This window comes from Taudactylus pleione, unplaced genomic scaffold (assembly GCF_031769625.1).
Source record: "Taudactylus pleione unplaced genomic scaffold, aTauple2 ptg000016l, whole genome shotgun sequence".
NCBI lineage: Eukaryota > Metazoa > Chordata > Amphibia > Anura > Myobatrachidae > Taudactylus > Taudactylus pleione.
The window spans coordinates 2403444-2420367 of record NW_028284418.1 but is presented as its reverse complement, the minus strand read 5'-3'; the positions used below and the strand labels follow the sequence as shown (position 1 = coordinate 2420367).

General features: G+C 46.2%; 1 long non-coding RNA gene across 1 annotated transcript; it reads right to left on the bottom strand.

The window, feature by feature from the left end:
• Positions 1-2378: 2378 nt before the first annotated feature.
• Positions 2379-5364, bottom strand: LOC148540863 (uncharacterized). The gene is made up of 3 exons (XR_015878435.1): positions 5248-5364; positions 2926-3161; positions 2379-2852 (listed from the first exon to the last, which is right to left on the bottom strand). It is a non-coding gene; the product is annotated as an uncharacterized LOC148540863 (long non-coding RNA).
• Positions 5365-16924: the final 11560 nt, after the last annotated feature.

Here is a 16924-nt window from a genome sequence, read left to right as displayed (position 1 = left end):
CCAAGCTAGCTGTTCATTTTCCAACATAGCACATCAGGAAACAAATGTTTTCATTAATCAAGCAGGCTGAGGGAGATGGAGCATGTATATAGTTGAAGGCAGGGAAAGGAAGCTTTGATTAGTAGTAAATTTAATTAAAAATTTTGATTCCAAAGCAAATTTATGAGGAAGGGGGGGAGAACAATATGTCCCATGTTTTGCACACAAAATCAACTTGGTGTTACAGAATATTTTTTTTTAATTGAAGGGGCATGCAGGAAATGCTGTCTGTGGCCATAAACATTTCTGGACATTTTCGGCATTCAGCAAAAGCATGTTGAAGATTTCAGCCGCTGTGGCAGTTCACTTACCAACATGGCACATCTAGGAAAGAGAATGGCACTGTAGTGGCAGACAGAATGGCAGTTTAATAAACTATAACAATAATGTTTGTCATCTACACAAAAAGACAGTCCACAATGCCCCAAAGAGCGCATAATGCAAAGAAAATAGGTGCAAGATGGAATTGTCCCTGGCCCCTCCCACCGACGGGAGTAATGCCGTTGTCGCACCTGCCCATTTCGATTCTTGAATGGGTGGATGAACTATTAATGTGGCAGCACACAAAACGGAAGCTCTGAACAGGAAGGGGGCAGAGGGATTTAAAGTCTGGTACTAAACATCTCTTATCATTGTGCTTCTGGGATTATGGATGGGAAGGCTGGGAGGTGAGGAGGGAGAACATCTCCAGATACCATCAGAAAATAGCCTCTCCTTTTGGTGCTTGAGTTGTATCTGACCTAACATGGCTGTTATGATCAAGGAAAGCCAAAGCCACCAGGTTGGTATCTACAAGTCAAGGTTGAAAAATGACATAAGGGTATTTTGCAAGTATACCTATTTGTGATTTTAGTTGAAATAAATACAGTATGAAACAAAAAAAAGCATCGGAGCAGCGGCACAAACGCACAGTGCTTATACGGATACACTGGGGTACAGCCTGCAGCATCACAGTTCTTATATGGATATACTGGGGTACTTAAACATACACTTTGGTACGGCCTGCAGCGTCAGTATTTATATGGATACACTGGGGTACAGCCTGCAGCATCACAGTTCTTATATGGATATACTGGGGTACGTAAACATACACTTTGGTACGGCCTGCAGCGTCAGTATTTATATGGATACACTGGGGTACAGAAACATACACTGAGGTACGGCCTGCAGCGTCACAGTGCTTATATGGATACACTGGAAGGGGTACAGTCTGCAGCATCACAGTGCTTATATGGATACACTGGGGTTTAGCACAAAAATATATTTTCTTGACTTTAATTTTTACAGCCCCTGGACGGACAGCACAGCCCGTGGATGGACTGCACACTGGATGGACAGCACACCCCTGGATGGACAGCACACTGGGTGGACAGCACACCCCTGGATAGACAGCACACTGGGTGGACAGCACACCCCTGGATAGACAGCACATCCCTGGATGGACAATACAACACACCCCTGGATGGAAAACACAGCACACCCCTGAATGGACAGCACACTCCTTTTTGACAGCACACTGGATGGACAGCACACTGGGTGGACAGCACACCCCTAGATGGACAGCTCAGTGGATGGACAGCACACCCCTGTATGGACTGCACACCCCTGGATTGACAGCACAGCACACCCCTGGATGGACAGCACACCCCTGGATGGACAGCACACTGGGTGGATAGCACACCCCTGGATGAACAAAACAGCACACCCCTGGATGGACAACATAGCACACCCCTGAATGGACAGCACACTCCTGTTGGACAGCACACTGGATGAACAGCACACCACTGGATGGACATCACACTGGATGGACAGCACAACACACCCCTGGATGGGCAGAACACCCCTGGATAAACAGCACACTGCATAGACAGCACACCCCCAGTTGGACAGCTCAGTGGATGGACAGCACACCCCTGTATGGACTGTACACCCCTGGATTGACAGCACAGCACACCCCTGGATGGACAGCACACTCCTGTATGGACAGCACACACTGCCCGCCCTCCCTGCATAGGGACTCAGCAGCAAATGTCGCCGATCACCGCAGGGAGGGACTTACTTGCAATCCAAAACCCGCAAGAATCCGACACAGGATTAATGACGTTTTGCCTCATTTGACTCGGATCCTGCTCGGGTTCACTATGTTCTGGTGGGTTTGGTTCTTTGAGACCCGGCCAGCTCATCTCTAGTTACTATCCACATGATCATTCAGTAGTCCACCATATTATAGTGGAAGATTGGTCCTAGGAGAAAGATTAGCTACATCATATCAATTTTACGAACCAAACACCACTTAGATGCTTCTTCATCCTCCAAAGAATATATATGGTTAAGTCCTTTAATGTTTAAGTTGACATTGCTCCATCTGTACCCATTCTTCATTATTGACAATTTTAATAACCCAGTGTTCTAAAATCATTCTGCCTTTTCATTGTTGATCCTTAAAGAGGGAATGCTAGAGGGGGGTCATTCACATCATCAGGCTTAAATGACCTACGATCTCCATCAATCTCTCCTGATTCATTGCTAGATGACTAAACAAGTTCAAAAAGAGAACACAAGGATCCACAGGCAGAAGTACCACTTATCTGTGTTCTGGTTCTCTTCAGCCTCTGTACATTATATAAATCCTCTTTACTAACAAAAGTGTCCTGCAATGATCTCACCACCAAGGAAATTAACTGTATAAGCTGTTCAGGGGGATGAGGATACAATCCACTCACAAAGCCTCCTCATAATCCTTAGATAAAGGCTTGTCACATGCACAACAGATACAAAGATGAGACTTCTGCTTTTCTTTCATTCAGCAGGATCTGAAAGAGTGCAAGAAGGAAAATTAATCACTATCTACATGTTTAAAAAGCGTACATCTAAGAAGGGTCTTACCTGGAAATTGTTTTTTTGGCTTTTTGGGTGTGGCTTAAACTCCATTTTCAAAAAACCTTCTTGATGCTCCTGAGACTGATGCAGACAGCACCAAACTCTGTACACCACTTCCCAGCTGCCATCATATGAGCACCTGTGCCATCCCAGTGTGCACACCTACGCACAAAATAGGGCCCACGTCTCCAAACCTGCATTTGTTTCTCCTGGAGCTGCATGGCAGAGACCCTCAGGACTCACTGGGAAAAAGTAAGCGGCATTTTAAAAATAACAAACACTACGCTCACACACATGTGCTTTATTCAGCTAGGAGAAAGGAAAAAGACACCAGGAAATGTAGCAGTCATACTACATAACTTCAGGAGTTGTTTCTTTATTAAACTAAGAACTAACAATTCGTTATGGCTGTAATGGAGTTTGATAAGAAATTATAGGTTTTCAGAGAGAAATAGAGTGTAGGCTGCGGGAGTCTGGAGGTGGTAGGGAATTCCAAGTGTGTAGCAGCATGGAAGAAGTATTATAGGCAGAATTATAGGGTAGTTAGATGAGGTGAGGTGCAAGTCAAATGTAGATCTAAGAGGATGAGAGCATCTGAGAAAAGATTAGAGATGTATGAAATGGTGGTGCTCCTTTACATGAAGCATCTGATCTTTTACAAAAATGGTCACTGTTCTTTAGTCTGCTGTGTTTGAGTGCCACAGTAATACACGGATGTGTACTACTTAGCACCCAGACACCATAGAATGCTGCATGACAGACAAGATGATCTCTGAAGCTGCAGAGTGTCTCAATACAGTATACAAATATGAATACAGTAGCTGCATTCATGATGGGTTTTTTAAAACTTAAAGACTGAGATAACTATCCCAAATATAAGTTCAGAGGAAATGCAAGTGAGAGGCTGTGGAAAGTTACAATTAACCCAGATTATATAGATAAAGCCATGGAAACAATGGGCTTAAGAGTTGAACAACATGTTTATTCTATCATACATGGGAAAATGTCAGCACATGACATGTGTACAGCACTGCAGGCAGTATATGAGGATTAGAGTCTCATGAGCAGAATAAATCTTAGGCGAACATTGTATTATACTAAGTTGAGTGAATGCACAAGTATAAGAGACTGCATTGATAAGATGATGTCCATATCTCAGCAATTAATGTCTGTAGGAGTCCAAGTCTCCTATAAGTCGATAATAAGGAGATCGCCATGGCGATTCTAAAGAACTTAACATCTGAATTTTATTATCCATTGGTAGCTCTAGAACAGTGGTTCCTAAACTGGGTACCGTGGCACCCTGGAGAGCAGTGGGGCACTTGTAGAGGTGCCACGTATTGGTGGTCCATTACAATATATTATTTTATGGTCAGTGTGAGAGTCAAAACTAGAGCTGGTGGGGGCAAATCATAAAATATGTGGACAAACAGAAGTGCAGCCCTGTCCACCACCACATAACTGAACCTAAGCAAGACAGGTAAGCACAAATTATTTAATTTAATAAGTTGTGACATATTTCCTTATTAGAATCTTTTGGCCTAGGGGTGCCATGATGAAAATGCTGATATTCAAGAAATTTTGCAAACCACTGCTCTAGATGCTAATAAAGCCAAGTTATCTACATATATTGTTAGGACATATCTGCTACAGTTCCAAGAATGTGCAAGAGTTGAATTAAGTGCTGAGAATACTTCATTGCACACTAAAGACGCAAAGCCCCAAAAAATTAAAGTACAAGTTCTATGTACAGTATGTCATAAGACATAAAAAGCGTCTGAATGCAAACTATGTACCACAGACAGTGGCAGAAGAGATTGCTACTATATTGATTCAGGTACCCAAATTATTTTCAGTTGCAATCAAGAGTGGTTCACTACAATGAGCATGTGTAACAATCAGAGGAATAGGAGAAGCATATTCTACCTAGGTGCTGCAGCTCCCCCAGCAAAATCCAACACCCCAGTGACAGGCTGCCTAACAGTGGCAGTGACTTTCCAGTGGCAGCGACAGCAGGATAGGCAGTCCCAAGGAGAGGTGTTTTCTCCCCCTGTGACTGCCAATTCAGAATGCAATTAGCAGAGAGCACTCCCAATGGGAAGTAACTCCCCTGCTATAATGGCAGCACTATCTAGCTTTAGTGGCTGCGGCAGATGCTCTAGTCAACAGCATTATGAAAGGGGACTACTTCTCTTTATGGGCTCTGGTGACCAGGATAATAGTGATCCTGAAGGCAGGAAAAGATCCGACTAATTGTGTCATTTTTAGCTGATATTGCTGTCGAACATGTGTCACAATCCTGGCTAGTTTTTACCTTTTGTGACTTACCTCTGCCAGCTGCTCCATGGATCTGTGTTTGTAATTCTCCTGGGACATCTGCTCTGGCTGAATCATGCTGGCTGTAACATCTCTGTGTGTGCAGACTGCTTTCCCCCCACACTGATTAAACACCTGGACCCTGTTCTGTCTGTGAGCATTGCTAGTCTTAATTGGAATCACAGGTGTGGTCCTGTTTCTTAAGGGCTGCAGAGATGAATACTCCCTCTGCATGCTGTGCCTTGCTCCACTCTGACTGCCACTGCCAGACCACCTGTCTGTATCCACCAATCGCTGCCAGACTCTAGGTATATAGATCCTCCTCTAATAGCACTCAGTGCTTGAACATCGTGTTACGTTCCGTGGTGTACTGCTTGTGCTATAGCTGTACCTCTGTGTGCCAGTATGTCCCAGGCTCCTGCTGGTTCCTAGACCAGTGCTATCCGTAAGCCTGCTGCGTTCAGCTATCCACGCTACCAGCTTCTCCACACGGCTCCCAGGCCGCACCAAGTAGCTTCTACGCTACCCTCTCTCACCCACGGTTCCCAGGCCGCACCAAGTAGCTTTCACGCTACCATCTCTCACCCACGGCTCCCAGGCCGCACCAAGTAGCTACTACGCTACCCTCTCTCACCCACGGTTCCCAGGCCGCACCAAGTAGCTTTCACGCTACCATCTCTCACCCACGGCTCCCAGGCCGCACCAAGTAGCTTCCACGCTACCAGCGTCTACCCACGGCTATCCAGCTGCTCCCCAAAGCCATCCAGCTACCAACGTCTACCCATGGCTATCCAGCCGCTCCATGTAGCCACTCAGCTACCAACGTCTACCCACGGCTATCCAGCCGCTCCACGTAGCCACTCAGCTACCAACGTCTACCCACGGCTATCCAGCCGCTCCACGTAGCCACTCAGCTACCAACGTCTACCCACGGCTATCCAGCCGCTCCACGTAGCCACTCAGCTACCAATGTCTACCCACGGCTATCCAGCCGCTCCACGTAGCCACTCAGCTACCAACGTCTACCCACGGCTATCCAGCCGCTCCACGTAGCCACTCAGCTACCAACGTCTACCCACGGCTATCCAGCCGCTCCACGTAGCCACTCAGCTACCAACGTCTACCCACGGCTATCCAGCCGCTCCACGTAGCCACTCAGCTACCAACGTCTACCCACGGCTATCCAGCCGCTCCACGTAGCCACTCAGCTACCAACGTCTACCCACGGCTATCCAGCCGCTCCACGTAGCCACTCAGCTACCAACGTCTACCCACGGCTATCCAGCCGCTCCACGTAGCCACTCAGCTACCAACGTCTACCCATGGCTATCCAGCCGCTCCACGTAGCCACTCAGCTACCAACGTCTACCCATGGCTATCCAGCCGCTCCACGTAGCCACTCAGCTACCAACGTCTACCCACGGCTATCCAGCCGCTCCACGTAGCCATCCAGATACCAGTCTTCCTGCCGGTCCCAGTCCGGTTCCTCCAAGTCCACTCACCTCACGGCTCATTAGCTGCACCAAGTAGCTTCCGTGCTACCATCCATCTGCAGGCTCATCTACTGGTACCCCGACCAGCTCAGTCAACCTACCTGCCGGTCCCAGTCCGGTCCCTCCAAGTTCCTTCTGGTCTCATTCCAACGTCTCCAGTTTCCAGTTCCAGTCACTCATCACCAAAGGCAGTTCTCACTGCTACCCACTTCTTATAATAAAGAGCTATTCATGTTAACCAAGGTTCCAGTCCAGCCGGCCTCCAGTGATTCCAGCTCATCACCTGATACAGGTAACTCGCTAGCACCAACTGTGACAGTATGTTCAAGCCTAACGATGGTAGCGGATCAAGCACTTAATCCTGGATCAAGTGCTTTCCGTAACCTAATCACTCGTTTGGATTCACAGGAGGCGGTACAGCATCAAGTACTACAGCTTATGCAAATTCTGACTAACCGGCTAGATGATACCCAAATCTTACCTGAACCCCTAACTACTTTCCATCAACTGCTGGAACAGCTACAGGCTCTACTCAACAAAATCTTTCAGATCATTCCTGAATTTCTTAGAGCTACCTCTGTCTCAACTAAAAACTCTGTCTTGGAATCTCTAAGAACCAAAGATTCTTCCATGCCAAGTAAAGTGAGACATCGAAGTTACACGCGCTCCAAGCTCTCTGTGGCTGAACGCCAGCGGCGTAAAGATTTACATCTCTGTCGCTATTGTGGAGCTTCTGACCACTTTCTCAAAGGCTGTCTCCTTTGCAAATCCAGCAGTATAACTATGTGTCAACGTCTCAATGCCTGTTCCGGTCCCGTCACGGATTCTGCCTGTTCCGGTCCCGTCCCGGATTCTGCCTGTTCCGGTCCCGTCCCGGATTCTGCCTGTTCCGGTCCCGTCCCGGATTCTGCCTGTTCCGGTCCCGTCCCGGATTCTGCCTGTTCCGGTCCCGTCCCGGATTCTGCCTGTTCCGGTCCCGTCCCGGATTCTGCCTGTTCCGGTCCCAGCCTGGATTCTGCCTGCTCTGGTAGGGGACTTCAGTTGGCTACCCCAGGAGGGTCCTCAAGTCTCCTAACCCAAGAAGGGGTTTTGAGTCACTCACCCCAGGAGGAAGTCTCTGTCCTCGCATCCCAAAAGGGGGGTTCATGTTCCATACCCCAAAAGGGAAAGTCGAGTCAGCTTCCCCAGAAGGGGATTTTGGGTCCCATACTCCAACAGGGAGTGTCAAGTTCTGTACTCCAGGAGGGGACCATAAGTCTCTCACCCCAGGAGAGGGTTACAAGTCTCACACCCCAAGAGGGGGTCCCAAGTTTCGCACCCCAAGAGGGGGTCCCAAGTCTCACACCACAAGAGGGGGTCCCAAGTCTCTCACCCCAAGAGGGGGTCCCAAGTCTCTCACCCCAAGAGGGGGTCTCACGTCGCTCACCCCAAGAGGGGGCCCCAAGTCTCGCACCCCAGGAGAGGGTCTCAAGTCTCACACCCCAGGAAGGGGTCTCAAGTCTCGCACCCCAGGAGGGGGTCTCAGGTCTCGCACCCCAGGAGGGGGTTTCAAGTCTCGCACCCCAGGAAGGGGCCTCAAGTATCGCACCCCAGGAGGTGGTCTCAAGTCTCATGCCCCAGGAGTGGGGTCCAGGTTCCAGTTCCCAGGGAGAAGTGTCATGTACTACTAATCCTGATCATGGCTCCTGTTCAGCATCTCCTGAAAATATCATTCCAGAGGATGACAGTTTCTGTAGCCTGTTCTCAGCCTCGAATGTTGAAGCTGCTGTCTCTGGCTCTTCAGGACTCCTTCCAGTTCCTTTAGTTGGTCCAAGTACTGAACAGCTATCAACTTCAGTTGTTTTGATTCCTCAACAATCAGAGCATCCTCAAGTCTCTTCCAGCCCTGCACCTAAATGTGCTCCACAATCCTCGAACACACAAACTTCATTGGATACTCCAGGATACATATATTTTGATGGGGACTTATCGCAATACTTTGCATTACTGATGCAATATGCTGCAATCATGGAAGCAGATCCAGCTTGTGGTATCACTCCTACCAACCTTACTAAGTACCTTCTCTCTTCCTTTAGAGGTAAGGCATTGGACTGGGCCAATCCTCTCATCGAGTCTAAAGATCCTGTGCTTCTAAAAACAAAGACTTTCAGTGAAGCTGTTATTAAAGAATTTGGTCTAAAACCTGTCCAACGAAATTCTAGTTCTGAAAATCGGTCCAAGCAGTCTGTTGGTCCTACTAAAGAATCATCCTCTGCTGAGTCCTCCACTTCCCTGAACATGAGATGTGCGGCCACCTCCTTGTCCTCTTCATACTGCGGTAACTCCCAAAACACCATCAAAATTGGTTATATTTCACTTAGTTCCTCCCAGGAGTCCTATCAATGTTCAAGTCCTACTAAACCTTTGATTTTACCTTTAGATACTGACTCGGAGTCTGAACTTGATCCTGCATATGATAATTCTCCATTCCCTGAAAACCATCTGCCATTTGACCCTGTCCTTTCCAGTCATGTGTTTCCACAGGAGTTACCAGAGATCCCATGTCCATTGGTTGGCACAAAACAGTCTCGCAGCAGAAAGAAGAATCGACGAAGGTCTTGAATCATCCCCTTTGAAGAATTTCCACTTCTGGTATCCCAATAATGCAGAATTAAGAAGATGTCTAAAGAGATGTTTCTAGAGTGATGGTGTTCCTATGATTGAAGCTCCTGTAATGTCATGTTTGGAAGAAAGTTTTTCAGTTTCCTGGGCGTCTCATTTTTTCATGTTCTCCTATGTATTTATTTGGGTGTTCGGAGTCCACCCTTGAAGAGGGGGGTACTGTCACAATCCTGGCTAGTTTTTACCTTTTGTGACTTACCTCTGCCAGCTGCTCCATGGATCTGTGTTTGTAATTCTCCTGGGACATCTGCTCTGGCTGAATCATGCTGGCTGTAACATCTCTGTGTGTGCAGACTGCTCTCCCCCCACACTGATTAAACACCTGGACCCTGCTCTGTCTGTGAGCATTGCTAGTCTTAATTGGAATCACAGGTGTGGTCCTGTTTCTCAAGGGCTGCAGAGATGAATACTCCCTCTGCATGCTGTGCCTTGCTCCACTCTGACTGCCACTGCCAGACCACCTGTCTGTATCCACCAATCGCTGCCAGACTCTAGGTATATAGATCCTCCTCTAATAGCACTCAGTGCTTGAACATCGTGTTACGTTCCGTGGTGTACTGCTTGTGCTATAGCTGTACCTCTGTGTGCCAGTATGTCCCAGGCTCCTGCTGGTTCCTAGTCCAGTGCTATCCGTAAGCCTGCTGCGTTCAGCTATCCAAGCTACCAGCTTCTCCACACGGCTCCCAGGCCACACCAAGTAGCTTCTACGCTACCCTCTCTCACCCACGGTTCCCAGACCGCACCAAGTAGCTTTCACGCTACCATCTCTCACCCACGGCTCCCAGGCCGCACCAAGTAGCTTCCACGCTACCAGCGTCTACCCACGGCTATCCAGCCGCTCCCCAAAGCCATCCAGCTACCAACGTCTACCCATGGCTATCCAGCAGCTCCACGTAGCCACTTAGCTACCAACGTCTACCCACGGCTATCCAGCCGCTCCACGTAGCCACTCAGCTACCAACGTCTACCCATGGCTATCCAGCCGCTCCACATAGCCACTCAGCTACCAACGTCTACCCACGGCTATCCAGCCGCTCCACGTAGCCACTCAGCTACCAACATCTACCCACGGCTATCCAGCCGCTCCACGTAGCCACTCAGCTACCAACGTCTACCCACGGCTATCCAGCCGCTCCACGTAGCCACTCAGCTACCAACGTCTACCCACGGCTATCCAGCCGCTCCACGTAGCCACTCAGCTACCAACGTCTACCCACGGCTATCCAGCCGCTGCACGTAGCCACTCAGCTACCAACGTCTACCCACGGCTATCCAGCCGCTCCACGTAGCCACTCAGCTACCAACGTCTACGCACAGCTATCCAGCCGCTCCACGTAGCCACTCAGCTACCAACGTCTACCCACGGCTATCCAGCCGCTCCACGTAGCCATCCAGATACCAGTCTTCCTGCCGGTCCCAGTCCGGTTCCTCCAAGTCCACTCACCTCACGGCTCATTAGCTGCACCAAGTAGCTTCCGTGCTACCATCCATCTGCAGGCTCATCTACTGGTACCCCGACCAGCTCAGTCAGCCTACCTGCCGGTCCCAGTCCGGTCCCTCCAAGTTCCTTCTGGTCTCATTCCAACGTCTCCAGTTTCCAGTTCCAGTCACTCATCACCAAAGGCAGTTCTCACTGCTACCCACTTCTTATAATAAAGAGCTATTCATGTTAACCAAGGTTCCAGTCCAGCCGGCCTCCAGTGATTCCAGCTCATCACCTGATACAGGTAACTCGCTAGCACCAACTGTGACAACATGGATAATAAAATAGATGCCAAAATACTTGCAACGCTCTTAAACTAGGTGCTGCCCCCAGTTTATCCACTGTAATCAAGTGGGCTTCATTCCAGAGAGGCAGTTCCAGAATACACTTAGCACTGTCAGTTTTATTCGCTTAATTAACTCTGCCAAGACTCCTGCTCTTTTGCTTTCTCTGGACGCGGAGAACGCATTGGACAGGATCAGTTGGCTATTCATGTCTGAGACCCTCTGCTATTTTGGATTCAAAGGCAATTTTTTCACAGGAGTTCAAGCCCTTTACTCCACACCTTTGGCTAGAGTCTCAGGCAACGGTCTTACTTCTGATCCCCTGCAAATTACCAACAGTACAAGACAAGGGTACACACATTCGCCCCTTATCTTTGCAATAATTATGGATCTGCCTCTCTCCAGGTATTAAAGGGATCTAGGTGGGTTTCTCAGCTTACAAGATATCTTTGCTTGTCGACAACATCATCCTCCTCACTCTCTTTCCTCCACCTCTCCCTCACTTTCTTGTATGAGATTCTCATTGCCTATGTCACTCTTTCAGCCTATAAGATTAATTACTCTCTTCCCAGCTAGCAATCCTTCGACTGAACTGTAGATTCACTTGGAAGAGGACTAAGATAAAATTTTTACTCACCACTAAGACTCTCTCTATCGGGAGAACTACTTTCTACTCTAAGGGTGGACCTGTTAAGGTGCAAAAACTGATTATCTCATGGCTAGGTAGTATAATAGTCATAAAGATTAACCCTTTTCCATGCCTTTTGTACCTATTCCGGATACTGCCAGTTAGGGTTCGGGACATCGTTCTGGATCATCTTCATAAATGGTTTGTCCATTTTATCTGGAAAAATAATGTACCAAGGACAAGCTTTCTAAATCTGAGACAGTCCACCACGAATGGGGCCAGGGGCTTCCCAGATATAAATTTGTATTGTTTGGCCTCCTAATTGGAGATGTTAATGAATAAACTGTCCTCCCTGCCTCCTTACTGGCAGTACCAGTCAAAAGAAGGCCCCCTACTCAGTGCTTTGTTTCACACTCTAGATTTGGGACTATTGCACTGGCTATTTTAAATTACTTACCTGCCCTTTCCCCCTTCCCCTTATTTGGGATAATCCTAATTTCTCTACTGACTGCTCATCCACATGCTCAATGCCTTGGATCCACATGGGCATTAGGCTGGTATTAGACACGTTGGCAAATGAATCCTGCATGCATTTGTCTGACATACAATATGCTTTTCAGGAGGCAAATCCCTGTACATACCTCTAACTTAGACACTTTGTCATCTCTTTGACCTGCACAAACAAGATACAAAATTTGTCTACTTTGGGATTGCTCTGTTATCGCAGACCCTTGTCACAAGGTATGTTTTGCATTCTCTATGATATTCTCTTTTTTTAAAACAAACCAGAAGATAAGGGTTTGTGGTCCACTATTAGAGAAAGGATTTCTAAATCATACATTTCTACCCAAATTAAACACTTTCAAAGTTTACTATGGGTGGTACCTGGTCCCCACCACATTAAATAAGATATCTGAGTCAGCCTCCCCAGAGGGTGGGGAAAATTCCTTTATTTATATTTGGTGGACCTGACCCAAAATAGTGACTTTTTGGGATGAGGTTGCAGTTCTTATTAGTAATGTCACTTATATAACCATTACTAAAAATCTGTGGTCCTTCCTCTTGAGGATGTCACTTGAGGCTCTAGATAGACCTGCTGGCAGTTCAGATTATTAGTGCAGCTCGATGTTTGATTGCCTCCCACTAGAAACACTCCTAAGCCATTTCCCTACAGTTGATTAGAGGTAAAGTTTGGCACCTCGCTGCCATGTAAAAAATCACTGCCTAACTCCACAACAGGTTCTAAAAATTTTATCCATATATGGTGTGTATGGTTTGACTTCATAACTTCTCCTCCTGTTCTTCGTCTACCCGTGGACTGTCAGATGTTTTGTTCTAACATAACAGTTTCCCAGCTTGTTACTGATTGTGTTGTGTATTTTGACAATACACTTGTACTACAATGATCTGATTTTGTACATGAAGAGTCTCTCAAAATTGTTTAGCTGCTTTATTAGTGATCCCCAAATTAGGCTCTATTCCACCCTTCACCTTCCTTTCATTGTTCCTTCCCCATATTACAAATTAGTTTTCTTACTTCATGCAATATACACTTTAACCATCTATGACGAGTGTTTGTGCATTTGGTTATTTTTCTCTAGCAATATTTCAGTTTTATAAAAAAGAAAGAAAATGGAGTGTGGCCATATTGATCACAGTATCAAACACTACCACTGGAACAAAAACATTGATGGTTAGTAACCATGGGATTCCGATGTTCATCCCTACTCTGAACCTGAAGATGGACTCCGGGCACCACTCCTCCACCGTGAAGTGCTCCCTCTCAAGTGTGATGTTCCCGCTCAGCCACACGCCCTTGGTGAACAGGAGTCACCTCCCATGGAAGTCAGCACTGTTCTCAGACCATGCCAAGGAAGCTCATTGCCATGTTCAATAGCTAGGGAGGGGTGCGCATGGAGGATGCGGAAATATGCACAGGTGCCCCAGCCACAGGGACATGATGCTGATAATGTTTATGGTAGCTGCAATACAAATCTTTCATCCATGGTCTTCCTGCCCTTCCCAGCACATACCAGTGGCAGGTCCTCAACCAGCAGCAGGAGGGGTTTGTGGTGACACTGGTGAGATGCAGGGGGCAGAAGTGATAAGCAGGGGGTTGTGGTGAGATGCAAAGGCCTGTGGTGTGATGCAGATGGCCGTGGTAAGAAGCAGGGGCCTGTGGTGAGATGCATGGGGCTGTGGTAAAATATAGGATGCTGTGATGAAATTCAGGGGACTGCAGTGACATGGCATATGTTGTTATGAAATGCAGGCGGCTGTGGCGAGATGAAATTGCTACTGTGTGAAGCCGAGGCAGGTCGCTAGTAAAATATATAAAAACTTATAACATTTTAGTTAATCTGCTTGGTAGAGAAACCACAATAGACTTCTCATATTAAATAAAATTAAATTTTATTCATATATAAACATAAAAACTACTCACCCCATAGTTCCTCTGTTATACACTTTACCCAAATTGCACAAGGACATGATTAATCCACCCGGTCACCCCATTATAGCGACATGGGGATCACTGTTTCAGATTGTTTCCACTTATCTTGATGCGCCATTGCAACCATGTATTGTGAATTACCCTGTTTTTTTGTTAGACACTACTCCATTTCTAAATATGTTGGATAAGGATACTGATATTCCTACAACAAGTTTTTTGTGTAGTATAGACATTTTGAGTCTTTATACTATTATACCCAATGGGGAAGGTTTATAAGCAGTACGGAAACTTATAGATGGTAACCCTTTGTATACTGGTCCAGATGTGAATGTTTTTGGAGTTATTAGAACTGATCCTGACCCACAATTATTTTCTGTATGATGGGAAATTTTACCTCCAGGTTTCTGGCTGTGCGATGAGGTCCAATGTGGCCCCATCATACACCAATGCCTTTATGATGGTAGCAGAAAAAGACATCTTCTTTAAGGATCAGGTTATTGCTGGCTACATTAAGGCTTATGCTAGATATATTGACAACCTGTTTGTGATATGGACAGGGTTGGAGGATCAGTTTGTGAAATTCATGACTGCACATAATGAATCAGGTAGTCCTATTCAATTTACATTTTAATATCGATAGACACTCTATTAACTTCTTATAATTGTCTGTTTTCCTTAATGATGGTGTGCTATCTACATCTTTGTATAAAAAACTTACCAATCGCAACACTGCATGCGAGTAACTTCCATCCGGAAGCATGTAAATACAGTTTACCTTTTCCTTAATTTGTGAGAGCTAAGAGAATATGCAGTGACCCTACAGTAGCCGAGCAAGAAATTGATATGATGATGAATAAGTTTGAGGAGAGAGGGTACGTGAAGGGACCCATGCTAAAAGCTAAGGAACGGACTATTCGGATCCCCCGTCAGCAGTTGTTGAAGCACACAGATAGGTTTAGTGGTAAAAGAATAGTACCATGGGTTAATCATTATAGCCCCATGAGTGGTGTAGTCAGACAGATGGTGAAGCAACTTTGGCCGATTGTACAGTCCGATGCTAGTTTAAATTTACACGGCATGGATATTATGCCATGTTATTCGAGGAGACGTACAATCAAGGATTTGATCATGAAAATTGATATCACCGGGTTAAAGCATAAACAATGTGAACAAACACATTTCATGACACCGAAGCCTGGGTGCTTTAGGTGCTTGGGTTATCATACATGTATATACTTACAGACAGGGCCATGTTTTAATCATCCACAGAGTGGTACACGTCTTACAATCAGACATAGGGTTACATGCACGATGAAGTTAATTGTGTATCTTATCACGTGCCCTAGTGACCTTAGCTATGTCAGTAAGACTGAGAGGACGCTATGGGAGAGAATGGCAGTACACCGCTCTTCTATCAAACAGGATATCAAGAGTGGTATGAATGATCAGCCGGTGGCCCGTCATTTTCTGTCTGCCAAACATAATCTGTCGACTCTGAAATACATCATTATCGATCATATCCCTGCTGTCATACGTAGAGGGGACCGGTCGCTAAAGCTGTTGAGGTGTGAGGCTCACTGGATTCTGAGATTAGAGACCCTATCCACTAGAGGGTTATATGAGCATGCTAGTTTACATTGTTTCTTATGATGTTTTCTACAGCATTGCTGTTTTGTACAAATTTGATATATGTTGTGAGAAGCATTCAGTTTGTGTGTATATGCTAAGTGGTAATTTTAATATTGTATTTTTCTGTCCTTGTAATTTAATTGTGATACTTAGACAATGCAATACAGATGGGCTGACGGGAGCAGTACGATGACGTAATTTGTAGGCGTCCTTGTTTGGACCGGGAGTCTGGCTGTCCACGTGGGTGATGGTTTATAAAGTCAGTGTTTTGTACATGTTTATATCCTGATGACGAGATAATAAAGTCTTGAAACGTTGATATATTACTGCCTGTGTCAGTGTATGTTTATCCGCGTGCCTCCTTTCGTGCATTGTATGTTGGATCCCGGCAAGGGTAACCTAGGACAATACCGGGCGATATTGGCTGTAGATTTAGGAGTGCTGCCCATTTTTTATATATAAACATAAAAACATGTATTTCCACAGTTATATAGTTGGAATATACCTGGTATGTGGCTTGTTTGTTTACCTCTGGTGCAAACATGCTGCCTGATATGCTAATCGCAGCTTGACCACGGACCTGGTGAGCACTCTGCCTGATATGCTAATCACAGTTTGGCCATTGACCTGGTGAGCACGCTGCTCCTGTGCTGTCAGATGCTGCTGCTTCACTTTGCACGTTAGTTCTTGGCTGCAGCTGAATGTAGATATTCGTCGCTTGTAAGGAGAAACCACTCAAGGCTTCTAGGAAGCGGTTAAGTGTGCCCTTTCAATTTGAAGCTGTCAAGGGGGGAAAAGTCAACTAGTTTCGCTCTCTCTGAGAGCTTTCTCAAAACCTAATATTTGTATCTTTATTTCTTCTGCCCTTTCAGCATACCATACTGCTTGCCATGGTGTTGTTTCTCTGTTTGCCTAGACTCTGTCATGTAGGAAAACAATAAATAAACTGTTTTTAAAAAAATGGCATAAAAGGCCGCTCATATATCATAAGATACCCCTTATACCCCTTTGTATGTCATAGCTCTCATACCCCTTTATATGGCATAAGAGCCCCTCATT